Raw genomic sequence first — 19,407 nt, 5'->3', positions numbered from 1 at the left:
GGAGGAGGATGGAAGGGGCGGCCTGGAGCCCCGAGTGGATCAACGGGGGCCCCCCTAGTGACCCGGAGCCGCGATCGCAACATGGCGTTGTACACCAGAGTGTCCCAGGTGGCAGACAGTCTGCATGTTGGATATGAGGCAGTGAGTGTGACTGCATGGGTCTTGGGGGAATCCCCACCTGAGGAGTGGTGCACCAGTTGAACTGCAGTCCTCTGGGAACTTGAGGGGAAGAGGCAAGGCCTGCAACAAATAAATAGTTGAATGGACTACAGGAATGTATGACTTTACAACGCATTCCGTTGTAACGCATGCCTTTACCACGCATGCGTTACAACGCGAATGCCATCACCACGCATATCCTTTACCACAAAAATGCCTTAAACACGCGAATTTTTTCAACGATTTTCGTAGTTAATTTATGCATGTTAATGACTTTTTCTTGTTAAAGGAGACCCCCCCAACCCCCCATTGTTTTTCTTTTAACTTTAGCACACATGCCTTTACTACATAGTTCGTAGTAAAGGTAAGCGTGGTAAAGGCTTTTCATTGTAAACCACGCATGCCAATGGTATCATATGAGAAGGGAAAGGGCCCCCAGTCGGTGAGCAGAGCACGAGTTTCGGGACAGTGGGCGCCTGGGGCCCTGGAGGAAAGAGTGAAACCCTAGCCCCCAAATGGATGGCATTCCCGGAATAGTAAAAAGTGGGGCCATACTGCCGGACTCCAACGTGCGCTTTGGGATTGGCCCCATTGTGCCCCGAGTGCTGGGATTTGGAGAGACGATATTTAGGGGAACAGAGACACTTTTTAACTAATAAACTCCTATTACACTTGGGGCAGAAACAACGCCTTGTGGCTCTTGCGGGTTGGACGGGCCTCCTCCTCCCCCTCGACCCCTAGAGTGTGACCTCTCTATTGAATGTCAGCTTGTGCTTGTGAACGGTGCCGACTGGAGACCAAGGACAAACAGTGCATGGCTGTTGCTGCGAGGTTGGGTAAATCCCAGGGGAAACATGGTAGCGCAACCCCAGAACAAGAAGATGACCACCGGGAACAGGCATGGGGTAGCCCTGAGCCCCAGCCCAACTCGGACCCTATCCAGCAACTGCTGTCTAAGATACTGGACGCCATTTCTGATACGAAAGACACATTCCACCAAAACATTAGCACAGTGTCGGTGGGCCTTGGGCTCCTCCGCGTGGAATACCAAAAACTCAATGGGAGGGTGAAAGTGGTGGAATCGGGCCTTGAGGACCTATCGCCTGTGCATAAAGCTCTTACGCAGCAGGTGGAGCAATTAACTAACAGGGTCCAGACCCTGGAGCGCCGAGCGGAGGATGGAGAAGGACGCAGCCGCCAAAATAATGTACGGATCCTTGACCTGACAGAAGGAATTGAGGACGGAAATATGGTGGTGTATCTGGAACCATGGTTCAAGGAAGTGGTGGCCCCGGGAGCACTGACACAGTTCTTCACTCTGGAAAGAGTGCATTGAGTACCGGCCCGCCCATTGGCACCGGGCCGCCCTCCGCGTCCAGTGGTAGCCAGGCTGCGGCATTATAGAGATAGAGACATTTTCCTAGAGAGGGCCCGCACAGATGGTCCCTTTGTAGTAAATAATGGCAAGGTCTCGATGTTCCCTGACTATACCCTGGAGGTCCAACGGAAGCATGCCTCATACTTGGAGGTCAAGAAGGCTCTTAGAGAGGAGGCTATCCAGTACTCTTATATTCCCCGCCAGACTCCGCATTTTTGTAGATGGCAAGACTCACTTCTGCGAAGATCCAAAATGGCTTGGGACTGGATAGAAGCCTGCCGAACAGACACAGCCCAGGCGGGAAGTAAGGAGCCGGGGCCCCAGGAAGCTCTCCCAGTGATGATCTGAATGAATCAAGGCAAAGAAACCGCATTTCTCAAAGACAGAATGAGAGAGGGCAGTGGTGCTAAGAGCGGTTGCTGTAATTACCCAGAAGAGTGGCTCCCCATCTGAAGTGGGGTCTGGATCCATGAAAGGGACTGAAGGCTCGGAATCGGATACATCATGCAGGTACAGTTTGGAACTTCCAGTGGTGACGCCGAAAACGGCAGATTACATCATATAATGGGAGCTGATCAACCCAGGCCGGTCGCAATCCTGGGCCGGTGCGGGTGACACCGCCACGCATTGCAAAGTGTTTTACATATTTGCTGAACTCAAGAAGCACGCAGCCTTGTGAGTCCATGACCCCCTGAAGGTTCACATCGAGACTGGTTGGGGCCTTCGATGCTTTGCATTACAGTACACTTTGAGTTTGGGCAGATGGCCGTTGCCAGGATGCCCTGATGCCGGGGAGTTGAAAGATGGGACTTGCTATGTAAGTTTAGTTATGTTCCTCATGCAGACGAGAATGCTCAGTTTCAATCCGCCAAGGGGTTAGCAAGGGTGGGAGACCCCAGTAGGTGGGGAACCTGGACCTACTTGAGATGGCTGTTACGAACCAGGACCTAAAATTTCTCCCATGGAATATTAGGGGGATGGGATCCATGTCAAAGTGCCACAACATACACAGCTACCTGAAACGTCGGGGAGTATAGATACCACTGTTGCAGTAGACGCATCTCACACAGGGGGAGGTGGGGAGCCTAAGAAGGAGATGGAGGAGGCAGGTTTTTGCATATGCCCGGGGGGGGTGCTGAGATGGGTCCGTCCAGGGGTCCCCGCACGTTAATTGACAAGGAGGGAAGATATGTGCTGCTAGTGGGGTGCCCACTAGGTCAGGAGATTACATTGGGCTGTTGCTATGCCCCTAACCAGGATCAGATGTCTTATTTGTCCTCTCTCTCCGCTCACCTAGCTGACATAAGAGTGGGGCAGGTGGTGCTGGGGGGAGATTTTAACTGTGTCTCTGACGTACAAATGGATCAATCCCCCCCCCACCCCCCCTCCTGGGATCTCGGTCACAGAGGACCGCAGCTGGGCTACCAGAGTGCTTGGCACATTGGGAATTGCAAGACACATGGCAGCTCCAGCACAGCAAAGATAGGGAATATTCCTTTTACTCCTCCATACACCACCTCCACACAAGATTGGATGCATTCTGGTTTTCCCCTGCAATAGGCACCTCCATTAGAAACACAGAATATCTTGGTCGGACATTCTCAGACCATAGCCCCTGTTAATGTCATACCAACCCAAAGGGCAGAGACCCTCAATACCTACATGGAGGCTTAACTCAGGGCACTTGAAGATACACCGTTTGCAGAATCCTTGCGCACCACAATAGACACATACTTCACTGAGAACACAGGCACAGCCACTACAGTGCTGGTAGAGTGGGAGGCATTCAAGGTGATGGTGACGGGGCACTGTATGTGACAGTCAGTTGGAATACAGAGGGAGCTGCATACAAGACTTCTGGATGTGGAGGGAGAGATGCATACACTGGATAATATGCAGGGGCCGGGGACACAGGCACACACCCTGTTACGGACCACTTGGGAAAAATATGACGAGGCTCTGGAACGGCTTAGATCTCATGACTACAGGGCTTATATGGACAGAATACAGAATGAGGAAGAGAAGGCCGAATGCTAATTGGCATAGCTCATTAGGCCTGAATCCCAGGGCTCCCCAATAACTCAAATTAAGACTGATATAGGCACGATAGAATATTACCCTGATAAGATTAATACAATCTTTCAGGAATACTATAAAGGATTATACAGTGCACCGCGAGGTGCCTCCCGTTTGGAGCTTGTTTACACAAAAAACAATGGTACACAATGAGGCCACAAGGGTCCTGGGTTAGCCTAGGCTATTACTATTTAACATTTAAAAATTACATCGCAGGATTGGCAGTACGCAGTTTCTTCTCCCAAAGAGGTCGCTATCCCCGCGCGCCTGCGGCTGGTGCAGCTTAAAATACTCCATAGGGTCTACGTGACGGGGCCCAGGTTGGTTCACATGGGTTTTTCTGAGGAGGGCCTATGTAAGAGAGGCTGTGGTATGGTGGGTACCTTCCTCCATATTATTTGGGAATGCGGTGCGATTATGGAGTTCTGGAGGCAAGTCCACGAGGTGATGGGGGAGGTGACAGGAATTGTTATGCAGCCTGAGGCGTGATGTTGTCTCCTGAATGTCTGGAGTCCTACTGACCACAACGCGGCACAGACTCAGTGGGTGACCCTGGGGAACATGGTAGCCAAGCGCGATATCGCTCGGCTGTGGGGCTCCAATAGGCCGCCCACATTGACAGCGTGGATGGAAAACATGGACTGGAGCATGTTTAGGGAGAAGACAGTGTATTGTGCTCGGGGGCGCCCTCGGAAATGGCATGCTGTGTGGGGGCCATGGAACCAGTACAGAGGGGACATATGCCTGCCCCCCGACCCGGATCCGCCTGAGGAGCAACTTTTCCCTTAGTCCTTTTCCGGCTTTGACTTTCCCGCTGATATGTGATTGTTTCTAGAGTCTCTGCCTTTCCCTCCTTTCCCTTACTATAGATCAGTGCCTGTTGGACGTGATGGGGCTCGTCCCCCCTGATGGGAACCTCTCTTGGTGTTTACAGTGCCTTTCGCCTTGCTTGTGTTTAGGGTTGTATTTATGTTTATGCAAAATAGAACCTTTGGCTCTCCTGTCAGTGATATGTGGACGCAAGCATGTGTTGAACCTCTAAAGCTGCCGTACCTCCGGGATGTCGGCTGAATAGCTGTATCACTGATATAAAATAAAGGTTTTTCAAAAAAAAAAAAAATTACATCGCATTGACAACAGTAGGCAAAACTCCGAAAATAATTTATACAATGAAGGAGCTTGTTGTTAAACGTCGACGGTGTTTTGATCTCATTAATTCGAGATCATCATCAGGACGGAATATGTGAGCAAGACGAATCTATGAAGAGGAGAAAACATATCAACCAGTGGTTCTGAGTGGAAGAAAATAATGTATGTACATACAATTCCTATACTGAGAAAGGAAGCCAGAATGGATCGGCACTATTGGAAAAGTGTCTAAAGGTACAATTAATGCCAAAGACAGCGAAGGTCATGCGGGGAGCAGTCAGAGAGGGCTGCGTCTTAGAAAATTACCGCTGCGTAAAGAAAATGGACAGACAAGGAGGTGCTAGCAACTCATAAGTAGCAGGCAATGGAAAGGAGTCCAAGGTACAATTAATGTCAAAGACCACAAAGGTCATGCGGGGAGCAGCCAGAGAGAACCGCGTCCCAGAAAAATGCAGCTGTGCCAACAGAATTAATGGACAGTAAAGGGAGGCCAGTATATGCACTAATTGGTGACGGTCACGCAGCCAAGGACAAACGCAGTAAGAGCTAGACCTTCGCGTGGTTGATGATGAAATTGCTGAAGAGTTGGGTGGCCCGGTAACTTTGCAGGAGGTTAGGGGTGCCATGCCACTGATGGCAAGTGGGAAAACACCGGGTCCTGATGGCCTCCCTGCTGAGTTTTATGCGAAATCCGGGGATAGTTGGGCCCCCCCACCTGGTGACTATGTATAATGAGGCTCTCAGACTGGGATGCCTGCAGTCTGCGCTAGTGATCCCGCTCCCCACGACCACGGACCAGGATGCTCGGGTAAGAGACTTCAGACCCCTGTCCATACTTAATACTGATTTTAAGTTAATAAGTAAGATACTAGCAATTCGGCTGCTCCCACATATGAGACACCTGGTTCACTCCGACCAGAATGGGTTCATTCCCTCCCGCAACACATGGTACAACTTTTGCAGATTATAATCGGTGCTCTACCACTCTGATGCCCAAGTGTTGACACAAACTACCTTCCTCTCAGTTGACCTCGAAAAGGCGTTTGATACGGTGAATTGGGACTACCAGCTCGAATTCATGCGGAAGATGGGTTGGGGGAGGGTTAGTTGACGTGGGTCCAATTGTTATGCACTCTCCCCACAGCAAGAGTCAAGATGAGCAAGACTATTTTACCACAATATAAGTTATCACGTGGTACACGTCAGGGGTACCCGCTCCTGTTTGCACTGGCGGTGGAACCACTTGCTGAGCTCTTTTGCCGAGGGGGGGTGTGTAGAACTGACACTGAGTGGCAGATACATGATCTCCTTATACGCAGACAATCTGTTCATATATTTGGGGGATGCTGTGAGGGGGCAGGGACTGCCTTCGGACTGTTGGAAAACTTTGGGTCTCTGTCAGGCCTCCGGGTCAACCAACATAAAACACACTTGTTCCTGGTGGCTGAGCCCTCCCTTAGACCGGGGGAGCTCCCTGCGGAATATAACTGAACCCCAAGCACGTTTAAATACTTGGGAATTCAGATTTTTCACTCACTGGAAGACATGAGGGTGAGTAATCTGGGCATGGCCCTCCGTTCGCTCCGCTCTAGCATGGCCTTTTGGAATTCAATGCGACTACCATTGATGGCCAGAGTGTCACTGACCAAAATGGTCATGCTGCTCTGCCTACTGTACTTCTTCACTAATCTACCGATGCTGATGCCAGATGGATGGTTTAGGTCGCTGGATGCACTGGTATGAGAACTCATCGGGGCAGACAGAAGACACAGAGTATATCAGCGGACCCTGCAACGCCCAATGAGACGGGGGATTGGGTGTGCCGGATTTTGAAATGTACCAACTAGCTGCACAGCTGCAATGGGTGGCTCAGTGGCTGGAGGGGGTGAACCAAGAGGCGATCTACCTGGCGGAGCCAGGGCAACACCCATGGCAGCTACTGGCAAAGCTGCTAAAACAGGCTAGGAGGGTCCCATATATCTCGACGCTGCAGTCCGCGGCACTACAGTACTGGAAAAGATGCATGGCAAGACTGCCGGCCACTCCGCGATACTCCCCAATACTGCCACTGGTGGGGCTGCCCTATGGCGAACCACAGGTGATTCTGGGGGCGGAACAGCTGGTACCCTGGGCGGAGGCTGGGATAGAGACAACGGGATATTGTTATCTAGGCAAATGTTTGATTCCTTTTGCTGAACTAGTGGAGGGGTGCGGACTTCCCCCAGGCCAGTTCCTTCTATATGAGGGGATGGTGCAGGCGTTCGGGAGACTATGGGGAACAAGATAAGATGAACGTGACACTCACTTGGTTCTCCACTCACTAATTACATTGGGCACAGCAGGGCACCAAATAAAGTGGTTCTATGCATCGCTTCTCGAGGCATCTCTGTCCCCGATGCAGAAATTGAAGGGCAGGTGGGAAAGATCCCTGAACAGGATGATTACTGACTCAGAATGGCGTGGAGTATTGGAGTCTCCCAAAAAGATCTCCCGTAGTGCCATTCTCAAATACCTTCAATTCAACTATGTACATATGACATATGACATATGACATCGCCTCCAGGCCGCCTTTGGAGGAGAGCCAAGAGGCTGCCCGAGGTTTGGCCAATTGAATGCAGACCTTCTCTATATGACCTGGAGCTGTGTGCTGCTGCAGGGATTCTGGGTAACAGTATCAGCTAAGATCAATGTCACATTAAATCGCGCACTTGAGCACTCGTCAGAGACATGTCTACTTGGCCTATACCCTAGACCGCACAACGGTAAGGTGGGGAGTACATTTATTGATCTGTCCCGCGCACTGGCCAAGAGGTTAATAGCGATACCATGGAAGTCACCCATTGGACCACAGCGTAGCACAAGGATACAAGAGGTGTCTAGGTGGGCTGCTGCGGAAGGTAGGGCGCTGGATAGGGAGGAACTGAGGGGACTGCGCCAGCGCCAATTGCTGAAGCATGGAGGGACACATTGTTTAACTGGGACCATCCAAGCCTCCCTAATAGCAAAAACGATGGAAGTGAGCCTCTTCTCAGTCAGGGCTATCTCCTTTGAAATGACATTAGCTGCCCTAATTAACAAGCATTTGCAATGCAATCGGCCTTGCATTTGCTAAAATTAGAGGTGTTGGCGTTTAAAATGGCAATGTTTTTTTACTTTTGTTTTTTAATTTGCAGTGATCTATGCTTGACCTAAAGAGCAAAGGACTCCTGTAAAGGGAAGGACAAAATCAAAGTTGTTTCAATCCCAAAGCTGTTACCAGATGTCACAGACTGAGCAGAGAGTGTAATTACTAAAGATTGAGTTCTATTTAAATAAATGCAAAGGACTACGCTTTGAAATGTTACCCAACAGAAGGATTGGAAGATCATAAGAAAGCAGATGACCTTGGAGGAGGGAGCGAGTCGGATTTGTAGGACTGCTGGCATCCACCAAAATACACCTGGTTGTCGACCTATGAGGCAGTCCAGATGAGTCACTGGTCAAAGACGACATGTCCTACTGACAGATGAGGGCACAGGTTTAAGGTGTGCAATGGTTCACAGTCCGTTCTTCATTAGGTCTGGCTGAACCCAGCGCATGCACTGGCTCGGAAAGACATTTTGTAAGTGACCTTTCAAAGTGCTACCGCTCGCATAGAGCTACAGTGCACTAGGCGTGCACGCGCACAAAGCAGCCATATGGCTTTACGTGGCTCTCCCTCATAGCTTCCTCTCCGCCCCCTTCCCTGCTGCTATTTCACACCAGTTTTCTTATGCACAGAACTCCCGCTTCTCCCCCCTCCCCCCACACAGATCGCGTCTCACGGCCGCTTGCGCGGCCAATGCTTGTTTAAATAGACATTAATTACACAGGTGCAAAGTCAACAATAGTGCCTGCGGCCCGCAGCCCCCTCACACCTCCGGGCGCTGCCCGCTTTTACATTAACAGCTTTCTCCTATTGCAAGCAGGACATACTTTGCTGCAACTGTGTCGCTTTTCAACTTTCTAATGACTTTTACATTATAAGTGGCGGTTTCGCCCGGCATGACGCGGGTGCCGCCTTTCATTTGTTTTACACGGCGCTTCACATTAAGAGCATTTTGCCGTCCCTGCATGCTTCTTGAAGTTATTTCTCCTGATGCTGCTTCGCATTTAGAGCCTCCCCGCCGGCGCCACGCGACATGCGTGCTTTCCCTTTAGCGATAACACAGTACAACAAAGGAAGGAAGTCTCAGAAACCATCCCTTGGGCACAGCCATCGCAGGTAAACTGCCTCGGATGCAGGAGCAGTGTACGTTTCCCAAAGCCTTAATTAAAAAAAAAAAACGTATCTGTACAATCGGAGCCCTGGACGTTCAAAGAGAGCGCATCGATGTGATGGTGGCTTACACAGCATCATGTCGAGCTGCCCATTGTATGCTTCTTTATTGCACTTGCAGAAGTCTGCCACTCACTTTGTAACTGGTGAGAAATTTTTTTTTTCTTCTAAACATAAGTGCCCACCACCAGGTACACAGACTGGCATTCGCAGCCAAATCATTTACCGTTTATTTCTATAAACATTGATTTGTGCCCCGGCGTCTCCTCTGAGTTTCGTCTCTCTGCATTGCTGATGCTTTCAGCCCACCAGCTCCTCTTCCTTTTTTCCACAAATGGGTCAGATTTCTCTGAGTATTGAGTAGAGTCAAGATAACGGGGTTACAGTCTCGGCTCCAATGCTTGGCTGAACTATGTGATCCTGGGCAAAAAAATCTTCTCCGGGTCCTTTATTTGGCGAAACCAGGAGAGATGAGAAAATAACTAAACAGACCTAAAAGTGCAATAATGTGGGTGTCTTTTATTCTGCGGGGTGACTCACAGAATATATGACACATAGAGTATTTTACGTGAGATGAACACGTCACACTCTTCACGGGCACCTTTAAACTGGGAAATAGTAGCATTTGTTGTTTACTGCGCTTAGACACACCACAAATATGGCAATAAGCGCTATGTGTTTTAGTATTGCTTTGCTGTTATAATTATTATGATCACTACAAATGTCACCCTGGCCTCACCACACAGAGCAGTTGCCTGTATGATGCCACGTGCAAATTAAATGATGCTCAATGCTGGTCTGGTTGTATTTTCTGTATGTGTAAAACATCGTTTTGCTTGGCTTGTTTTAATCAATTTTATTCCACAGTTAATTCAACTCTAGCTTTACAATTACTCGGCAGAATGAAATACATTATTATCAGCAATTTAAAATGACACCTCGAAGCAATTCAAACTCTAGTATATAAATTAATTGCACAAAAGGTACCTCCCACGGATTTCATTGGATGAATATGAGAAAAAAAGAAACTCCTTCCTGTGAGGTAGGAGCTTAAAAATTCACAAAATATAGGCTACCTCCTGTTCTAGAGACCTCTGAGTCCCTGCACTAGTGTTGTTTTGAAGTTTAGGCCTTCAGTTTCCCCTAGCTGCAAGGATATTTTTGAGGCTGTTTGTTACATTCTGATGCTGTCTTTTGGTAACTGTGGTGGCGCCAATCTTTCTTTCTTTCTTTCGTTCTTTCTTTCTTTCGTTCTTTCTTTCTTTCTTTCTTTCTTTCTTTCTTTCTTTCTTTCTTTCTTTCTTTCTTTCTTTCTTTCTTTCTTTCTCTCTCTCTTTCTCTCTCTTTCTTTCTTCCTTTCTTTCTTCCTTTCTTTCTTTCTTTCTTTCTTTCTTTCTTTCTTTCTTTCTTTCTTTCTTTCTTTCTTTCTTTCTTTCTTTCTTTCTTCAGACATTGCCCAGAGGTGTTAGAGTGCTTTACAAAAGATATAGAACATTACACAACAATCAATATTTACACTGAACATAATATAGAGCACAGGATGCAAACAGCCCGGAGGAGAGGCAAAGTATGGTACTGAATTGAGGTGGTGGGCTCAGTGCAAAGACTGGGACCGGCTTGTGGGGAGATGAGAAATCCACTGAATGCCCATATTTTGGTATACTTGATCTTGAACAAATACATTTCTTTCTTGCAAGAAAATGTACATACGTTTTAGGTCGAGCCTGGGCAGCATATGCGCTGCTTTGCGAAGCATGCTGTGTTTGGGTAGGGACTTGAGCCCCACCCACTCTCTGCCCATATTTTTCATTGGCTTGTGTCATTGTCCACTGTAGACTATGGCTGTTAATTGGTCAATAGGCTTAGTAGTCCCTCCTTAGTACCGCCTTGTCTCATTTTGTAACGTCCAATGGCGACACCCCCTGTTACGAGTTTTGTTACTTGGTAGGCTTTAATTTCAGCCTCTGAGCACTATTTCTCAAACAGCAGCAGGCAGGACACGCTCTCTCCTACCGCTTAAAAAAAAAATGATAGCATGAATGCATACGCAACGCAATAGGTCTCGCATTTGCTACAGTTTAAGCTATTGGCATTGTAAATGACAATGCCTTTTATTTATCTGTTTTAAAAACAACACATAAATAAAAGGCATTGTCATTTACAATGCCAATCGGTCAAACTCTCATAAATCCAAGACCTATTGCATTGAAAATGCTTGTTTTTCTATTACTTTTATGTTGTCTATTTAACACTACCTTATATAGAGGTTGCTGCTAAATAACTATACAGCGACTGAATAACGCTCAGATATTCTGTCTCACTCTGTGAGTAATGTGGACACTGTACTCTTACTATGTGACGAACAATATTTAAAAACATTTACAAAGTACTACTATCAGATAGTCCACTCCATCAACACCATGAGACACGTGAAAGCTGCTTATTTTTAAAGAAGCAAATTAAAAAAGGACTCACAGACCAGAAATTTAGCTGAAGGACAGGCTATAAAGTAAAGTTCGACAGACTCTCCGTGAATAAAATGCCCAAGAAAAAATTCAATGAACGGGCTAATTTCTTTTACATTTTGGTAATATTTGATTTGATTAGCACTCAATTTCCTCTACAAGCATTCAGATATATGGGCATGATTTCAGGCCTAACGTTTGTGACTTTCAAGCAGCTTTTAAGAGAATGATCAGTGGAAATCTTAGCAGTGTTAAGTGTCGATTAAGAGAGTTTGCTTAAAGTCTCGTATGAGATACCAGCAGGCCCCTAGATTGCCGTCCTCCCCTCATCCTTCTTGTTAACTAATGTTTCCAAGTAATGTGGCTGGCAAACAATATTTTGGCTATGTGCCACAGAATCTGGTAACGTTTTCAACGACTAATGTCTTTGGGACCGAATGCAAACCCTCTAAACTGAAAACGGTTGTGCCATAGCCCTGCATCATACCCTACATTAAGTAGTAGGTGAGTGTGTGTGATTTTTTTTTGCCATTTATCTGGGAAATCGTGCATCCCGGTTGAAAACACTGGCACAGTCGTTGTCCCAACCTAATTAGAGAAATGCAACTCTTTGAGCACCAACAGATGTGGTGTAGTTTTCGTGCATTTTCAGAAATGTATGGCGATACTGGAAATATTGGCACTGGGATGTTACACCAAAAAAGTGGCTCGCTTTAAGGTACTCTGGTAAAATGAGAGGGTCACTTGACTGTAATGCTTTGTGTTGGACTTGGCCCTTTTTGCAGGGTCATCCCTGAACTTTTTGCCTTCCTCCTGTATTTATTCTGACCTGTTGTTGGCTGTTTTATGACTCTGGGCACATTACCACTGCTGATCAGTGCTAAAGTGCATATGCTCTCCCTATGTTAAATTGATGAATTGATTAGTGACTCCATGATTGGGTTATTTGATTTACTTGTCAGACCCTAGTACAGTGCACCATCTGTGCCCAGGGCTTGTAAATCAAATGCTGCTGGTGGGTTAGCAGCACTGGTTGTGCCACCCACAGAAGCTGCTTGTAAAGTGTGTCTCAGGCGTGCCATTGCAGAGTCTGTGTGCAATCTCTGACTGCCATGTCGACTTGGCAAGTGCACCCACTTGCCAGTCCCTAAACCTTCCCTTATCTTCATATCAGACACCCCTAAGGTAGGCCCCAGGGCAGGGTGCATTGTAAGTATAAGGTAGGACATGCTCTGGTGTGCGTGGCATGTCCTTATAGTGAATTACAGCCATTTTCGTTTTTCACAATTTGCAAGGCTACCTGTTTCCCATACGCCAGAATGGGCAGTTTGATTATTACATCTTATAATCCTAACTGACTCAGTGAACTAGGTAGAAATTCGAGTTTAGTATGCCTGAACTCAGAATGATAAAATACATCTTTTAGTGAAGTTGGTTTTAACATTCTGTGTTTGAAAATACTACTTTTAGAAAGTAGGTGTTTTCTTGCTAACTGTCCAAGCCTGCCTCTGCTAGGTTGTGTATTGTGTGTCTGGTTCTGTGAGTGACAGGGGCTGGGGGATTCCAGGAGACAGGGTCAGTCAGCACAGGGCTGAATAGAGAGATGTGCATGTAGATGGGTGGGAGGAGCTGCACCTGGGATCTGAATGGAGCTGTGCCTTCCCTCCACAATGCGGGCTCCACCTCCTGTGGTGCGTCTGATGTTTCTGCCCTGCACTGTGAAAGGAAAGGAGGAGTCATGTAAACAAAGTGCTCCAGGACTGACCAAAACTGGTTTGGACTAGGCAAAGGCCTCTCTGCCTTCAGAGAACAAAGAGAAAAGTAGTATAAATATGGGGACCCAGACCCCAAGACTTTAGATCACTTCTGGAACAACAAGAAGAAACCTCTGCCAAGGAGAAGAACCAAAGGAAGCTGTAGGAGTGGACTGCCCCCTGCCAGTGTGCTGTGTTGCTGGGTTGGCCTACAGAGGTGTCTTCAGTGCCAAGGAGAGGAAAAGGAACTTTTGTGTGTACTTCATCATCTTGCAGAATATTTCTCCAAGGGCTTGAACTTGTGCTTGCCTCCTGCTGAAGTCTCAGGGACAACTGACTTCCCCACCAGCTCCCCCCTGAATTTCCTTGCTGGGAATTCTATCTGCAGAAGCCTGCGTGTCTCTGGGAGCTGGAAGCGAGACGCAACAAGAAGAAGCGTGTCGCCGCCGCATCTCCCAGAAGCGTGCCTTTGTCGCAGCTGTCTGCTGTCGCATCACTGGAGAAGCGCGTCGCAACCTCGTGGGTCGCCGTCGCATCACCGAAGAAGCGTGTCGCAGGGCCTGTCGTGGCTCCAAAGTACAGAGTCGCTGCAAGGCTGCCAGGGCGTGCACGCATCGTCTCAACATTGTCGCATCAAGGGCGCCATCTTATCGCATCGCACCGATTGTCGCATCGCATCGAGGTGCCATCTTGCCGCATCGCAACCGGGCCGCAGCACGAGAATCTACGCATCACCTCCTCTCCGGTAAGGATCAAGACGCATCCCCTGCTCTGCACAAGCATTGAGGCACGACGCATCGTCTCCCCCGAAGCAATGAACCGACGCATCTCCAACGCTGTGCGCCTTTTGTTTATTTTGCGTTATGCATCCAGGTACTTTTGTGAGAACTATGTTGCATTTACCATCAACTTGAACTTAAGTTACTTCAACCATCTTTAAGTCAATTTTGAGTACAGTTTTGTGGATTTTTGTCGTTTGTGGTCTTGTGTTAAGTCTATATAAAGAATACTTATTTTTATAAAACCTGTGTGGTGTCCATCTGTAGTGTTTTCACTGTATTACTGTATGTGTTCACAAATGCTGAACAGACTGCCTCTGAGATAAGCCTGTCTGCTCGTGCCAAGGTACCAAGGGGGTGAGCAGGGGTTATCCAGTAGTGTAATCCCCTTTCCCTGACTTAGAAGCAAGAGTCCCTATTTGGTCAAAGGTACCTACCTCTGTCAACTAGAGACCCCCAGTTCTAACATTGGTGGTCAGCGGTGAGGATTTGAACCTGCATTTGTGACTCATATACAGTGATTGGTGTACACTACTAGTGAGTACAGACCAAACGCAACCACATACTTTTTTGGTAGAATTGTTTTTTTTACCTTGGACTGTTATTCTTTATGAGAACTGCCAATTCTTACTGTCATGAGTAGGCCAGCATATGTTGCATCTATGGATCTAGATTTTGAGGAAGATAGATTGGAAACCTACACTTTGAAACAGCTGAACGCCTTCTGCAGAAAATTGAAAGTTGCTACCCAAGGTACTTCAAAGAAGGATGAATACCAAAATGCGCTGAGGGCCTGGGTGGAAGCAAGAAATGCCTCTGCGCTGGTGGTGGAGCCAGCTGAGGATGCGGATAGGCAGCTGGATAGGCCGGTGTTTCCAGCTAGGAAAGGGGTACCGTCCCCACCTGGCAGTAGTGTCTCTTCCAAGGACCTGTCTCCCAGAGAGCTGGACGACAGGGAGAGAAATAGGATGCACAAGCTGGAGATGGCTAAGCTTAAGAGGGAGCGTCAGAGGGAAACAAAGAATAACAGGTTGTCCTTGGAGAGAAGGAGAATGGAGCATGAGTTGAGAATGAGAGAGCTTAAGTTGGAGCTCGAGAGGCTTGAGGCCATGAGTGCCTCAGTCCAGCAACAAGAAATGTGCGTAGCTCAGAAAGTGAGCTTTGCTGAGTTGGAGGTGGAATCCAGCTCAGATGGGGGCAGCAAAATTGAATGTTCTAGTGCTGAGAGAGTAGTGCACACACCCACAGATGTGGCACCTGACTTGGGGGGGTGGGGTTTAACATACACCAGGAGGTTCAAGGATCTGAGATAGCTTTGTTGGTGCGCAATGTCCAGGAAGTAGAGTGGGGCACTGGTGCAGGGGGTCATGGTCCTAGTGTTGGGAGGGACACTCCACTGACTCTAGATGAGAGGAGCAGGGAGAAGGGTTCCCCCCTGGTTGAAGTACTGGTGTGTGAATGTGGAGACCGCCCAGAAGAGTGTGGGTTGAATGACAGAGACAGTCAGATACTGTCTTGCCAATCTCAGGAGAGTGGTGTGGAGTACGTGTGCAAGGCACTGGATGGTGAGTGAAGGATAGTTTGGTTAACCCTTGTAGGGGGCTGTGTAATCCAATTGTGGGAGAGCATATTATAAATCCCTGTTTTCCAGAGCTTTGCCAACACCTGTTGGAGAGTGAGTTCTCTGACCCCAGGGAGCTCACATTGGAGGCAGACCTTTTGGTGGAGTCCAGAGGGTCTGAAGAGGCATTGGGGAGTGATCCTAAGAGGAGTGGCTCAGGTATCTTCCAACCCAGCGTGGTGGAAGTGGCTCAGAGTAGTCCAGCTAGGTCCTGTAGTAGTGAGAGGGGTGTAGGGCCTCATGTCCTGTCTTTAAGGGGAAGGAGCGAGAATAGGTTATGTCCCGGTAGTGCCCAACCTCAGTCTCAGAGCCTGGATGGTTCTTTAAGGGAACACCAGGTGGGGAGCCTAGTCTGTCCTGATGGGCCGCCCATTGAGGGGGATCCCCTAGTGTCCGTTCTGGTGTATGGCAGTACCACTCCTAAGTGGAGGGTGCAGAAGTCCAGATTGAGGGGTGAGAGGGGAAAAGAGTCCCCAGTGGAAGAACCAGTGGGTCAGGGGCAGCCAGAAGGGCTGAGTCACCAAAGAGTGATCACGGTGACACCACTTCTGTCCTGGGGCATCTTCACGCACTGTCAGATGGACAGGAGGGTGTGAGCTGTGCACCAGGCAGACTGTCACACGACCCATTAGTTATGTGTCACCCTCGGGGGGAGGGTATATGTACTCCCCAGGAAGTCCTGGTGCGCCGGGCAAGTGTTCCATCAACTTGAACTTAAGTTACTTCTACCATCTTTAAGTCAATTTTGAGTACAGTATTGTGGATTTTTGTCGTTTGTGGTCTTGTGTTAATTCTATATAAAGAATACTTATTTTTATAAAACCTGTGTGGCGTCCATCTGTAGTGTTTTCACTGTATTACTGTATGTGTTCACAAATGCTTAACACACTGCCTCTGAGATAAGCCTGTCTGCTCGTGCCAAGCTACCAAGGCAGTGAGCAGGGGTTATCCAGTAGTGTAATCCCCTTTCCCTGACTTAGAAGCAAGAGTCCCTATTTGTTCAAAGGTACCTACCCCTGCCAACAACAGACCCCCAGTTCTTACACTTTGGATTCAGTATTACGAATTACCGCCATTTTAGTCAGCATGATCTTATAATGTTTGCGGCACACTGTCAGCATTAGGACAAGCCTGGTTGCGCCTTCAATAAGAAGGCTGCTGTGTTCTACGGTTCTGATTGAGCACGTAATTCTCAGGTTCGGTAATGCTTCGTGACAGCACTACCCAGCCTTCTGAAAAAAACACGGATATCCTTTCCGTTTATTTTACAAGTTATTTGCTGGCCCTAAGCCTTTAACTGTTTCTTGTTTGTACGTTACTTTTACAGCTTTCAATTCTGGCTTCTTAGGGCCAAGATGCCTTTTTAGGTGTCCGTTGCACTTGCAAATATTTGTTACAATTAATCATTAAATGCTTATGACGGGTAATTTATTGTTGTTTCGCTAAATAATGAAAAATGCGGAGGCTTCGCCTTTTCAGCCTAATAGAGGGTTTTCAGCTCCCCGGACATAGTAATTTTACACAGATGTGCTAAAGAGCCTCACAGCCACATGCACATGCAGAAGCCGGATGAACAAGTGAAGAGTGATGAATGTTGTGGGCTTCACCCAACCCCATAGATCTCCGCAGCTGCAGCCCCTACAATAACATGAGTGATAGCGTCCACAAGAATGTATGTCCGTCCTTGCTGCCGGCGGCTTTAGCTGATGATGACGTAGATGCCCGTCCCGCGGTGCCAGTTTACACTCTGCAAAGCGCTCTTTTACATTTAAACATGGAAACTTTAGTGTTTGAAACATATTAAAGTGTAGCAGTAGAAAGCAAACTGAGCAGCTCCGATTTCTTATGCTTGGCGCTATGCCGCTCGGCCGTCACACTTGAACATAAACCTTGACATGACACGCTGCAAAAATTAGCAAAAAAAGATTCTCCGAAAGAAGAATAAACAATGGAAGCAGAAGAAAATTGAATTTAGTCGGTGCTCCTCGTCGAAAACCGGAAGTGTCATCTTGCTGGAGGAACGAGTTAGGAAGCTGCAATTAAGACCAACACTGCACCAAACCAATAGGAGGGCAGCAGGCGGAAGCAAAGTCATTTATCAAATACTTCAGGTCTTCCAGACAGCGCATGCACGCTGCCTAGGCTCGACCTAAAAAGGAGTCTATAGTGGTTATAGTATCGCCCCCTGTTGCCCCAACAGTCATTTTCCTCTTTACCATGATCACGGGCCTTTGTACGCTTGCAATAAGATTGATGAGTCACAAAAATGTGGGGAATATATGCTACCACACAAAATGTCTTTTCAGCTTAAATGAACGGATATTTTGTCCCTGCAACAGGTTGTGCAAGGTTTTTAAAACAAACGAGAGGGAAGACAAGTGCTCACTCGGTTTTCAAGGGGCCAACAACAGGGTGCGCCCAAAACAATAAAAAGCAGAAATAATTAAAAGGGAATGAAGAAGAAAGACAGTACCTTAGTCCTTGTCAGCAAACCAAAAGACCTGGCCCAGCTCTGCCTCTTCCGGCCACAGACAGGCGAAGACGCGCCCGGTCTCCCCCCGGGCGAGTCCCGTGAAGCAGGAGCCCCAGGCAATTAAGTAAGCACCTCCGGGCACGGGCTGAGCGAATTTGGGGGTGTGTGCCGCAGTTAGTCCTGCGGGCTGTAGTTCTGCCCCTCGCAAGCCCGACACATGAATAAACAACACAGGCTTTCTGCGAGCCAGGCGATCAAGTAAGCACCTGCGGGAGTGAGCTGAGCGGCGTTGTCTTTCGCAGTTAGTCCTGGGGGCTGTAGCCCTGCCCCCTGCAAGCCTGGCACAAGAATAAACAACACTGGCTTTCCCCAAAGCGGGAGCCCCAGGCGATTAAGCACCTCCGGGAGCAGTCTGCCGCAGTTGGTCCCGGGGGCTGTAGTCCTGCCCCCTGCAAGCCCGAACAATAAACGTAGTAGTATACGGATATAATGGTCCAACCGACAGGTATAAAGGCTAAGTTTGTCCTACCAGTAAGAGTGGACTATAACATAACCACCCTTGCTGGAAACCCTGCTAGAAAATTAATTGGATTGAGAAATAAACCATGAGCTGAGCGTACCCGAACTATTTGCAGTGTGTCTTAAACCTGCTCCTTGGATTCCTACTGAAGCAGGTAGTAATCTAGTCATGGATGAATCAAAAACTCTTCCCTGTGTAGAAAAAGCTATTTGGGTCTGTGGGAGGCTTACCTTGGTGAATATCCATGTAGATTTTGTAAGATAAAAGGGGCCTATATTTGTTAATGTGTGCACTTCAAACAGAACCTCACATTGCTGGTTCACAATCTCACTGGTATATAAAGGTAGGCATTTGTGTGTTTCATCAAGCAAGACTCCGCTAGATAGCAGGGAAAGATTGTGTGCCCATCCTGATAGTTGATCTCCCACCTTCATAATTAAGATCATGACATTATAGCTGAACTTCACTGAATATTTGAACCACAAATTGTACCTCTTCCTGTCTTGCTCGGATGGCAACAATACAGCAGGAAGAGCTTTGTCTTAGAAAAAACAAGTTGCTTACCTGTACACTGTGGTTCTCCAGTATTGATATCTTTCATAGATTTAGATGCTTGAATCTTCTCTGTTGTCATGGTGGGAGTCCCACGGTGATTAAAACAAGTTATACCATGTAAGTACATTAACAGCCATACAGAAAGCAATTGGCTATTTTAATAGAACGAATCTTCAGCCAG

The 19,407-nt window shown here is 47.7% G+C and overlaps 1 long non-coding RNA gene across 1 annotated transcript in view; it reads right to left on the bottom strand.

The window, feature by feature from the left end:
• LOC146867719 (uncharacterized) overlaps positions 1-18,473 on the bottom strand; it is a 73,410-nt gene extending 54,937 nt beyond the window's left edge. The window contains exon 1 of the long non-coding RNA XR_014966128.1: positions 18,152-18,473. This is a non-coding gene — a long non-coding RNA (uncharacterized LOC146867719). The remainder of the gene's footprint in view (positions 1-18,151) is intronic.
• Between the last annotated feature and the right edge of the window lie 934 nt (positions 18,474-19,407).

The sequence above is a fragment of the Triturus cristatus genome, chromosome 1_2, assembly GCF_964204655.1.
Source record: "Triturus cristatus chromosome 1_2, aTriCri1.1, whole genome shotgun sequence".
Classification (NCBI taxonomy): Eukaryota; Metazoa; Chordata; class Amphibia; order Caudata; family Salamandridae; genus Triturus; species Triturus cristatus.
The sequence above is the reverse complement of the archived record's forward strand: the minus strand, read 5'-3'. Positions and strand labels throughout refer to the sequence as shown.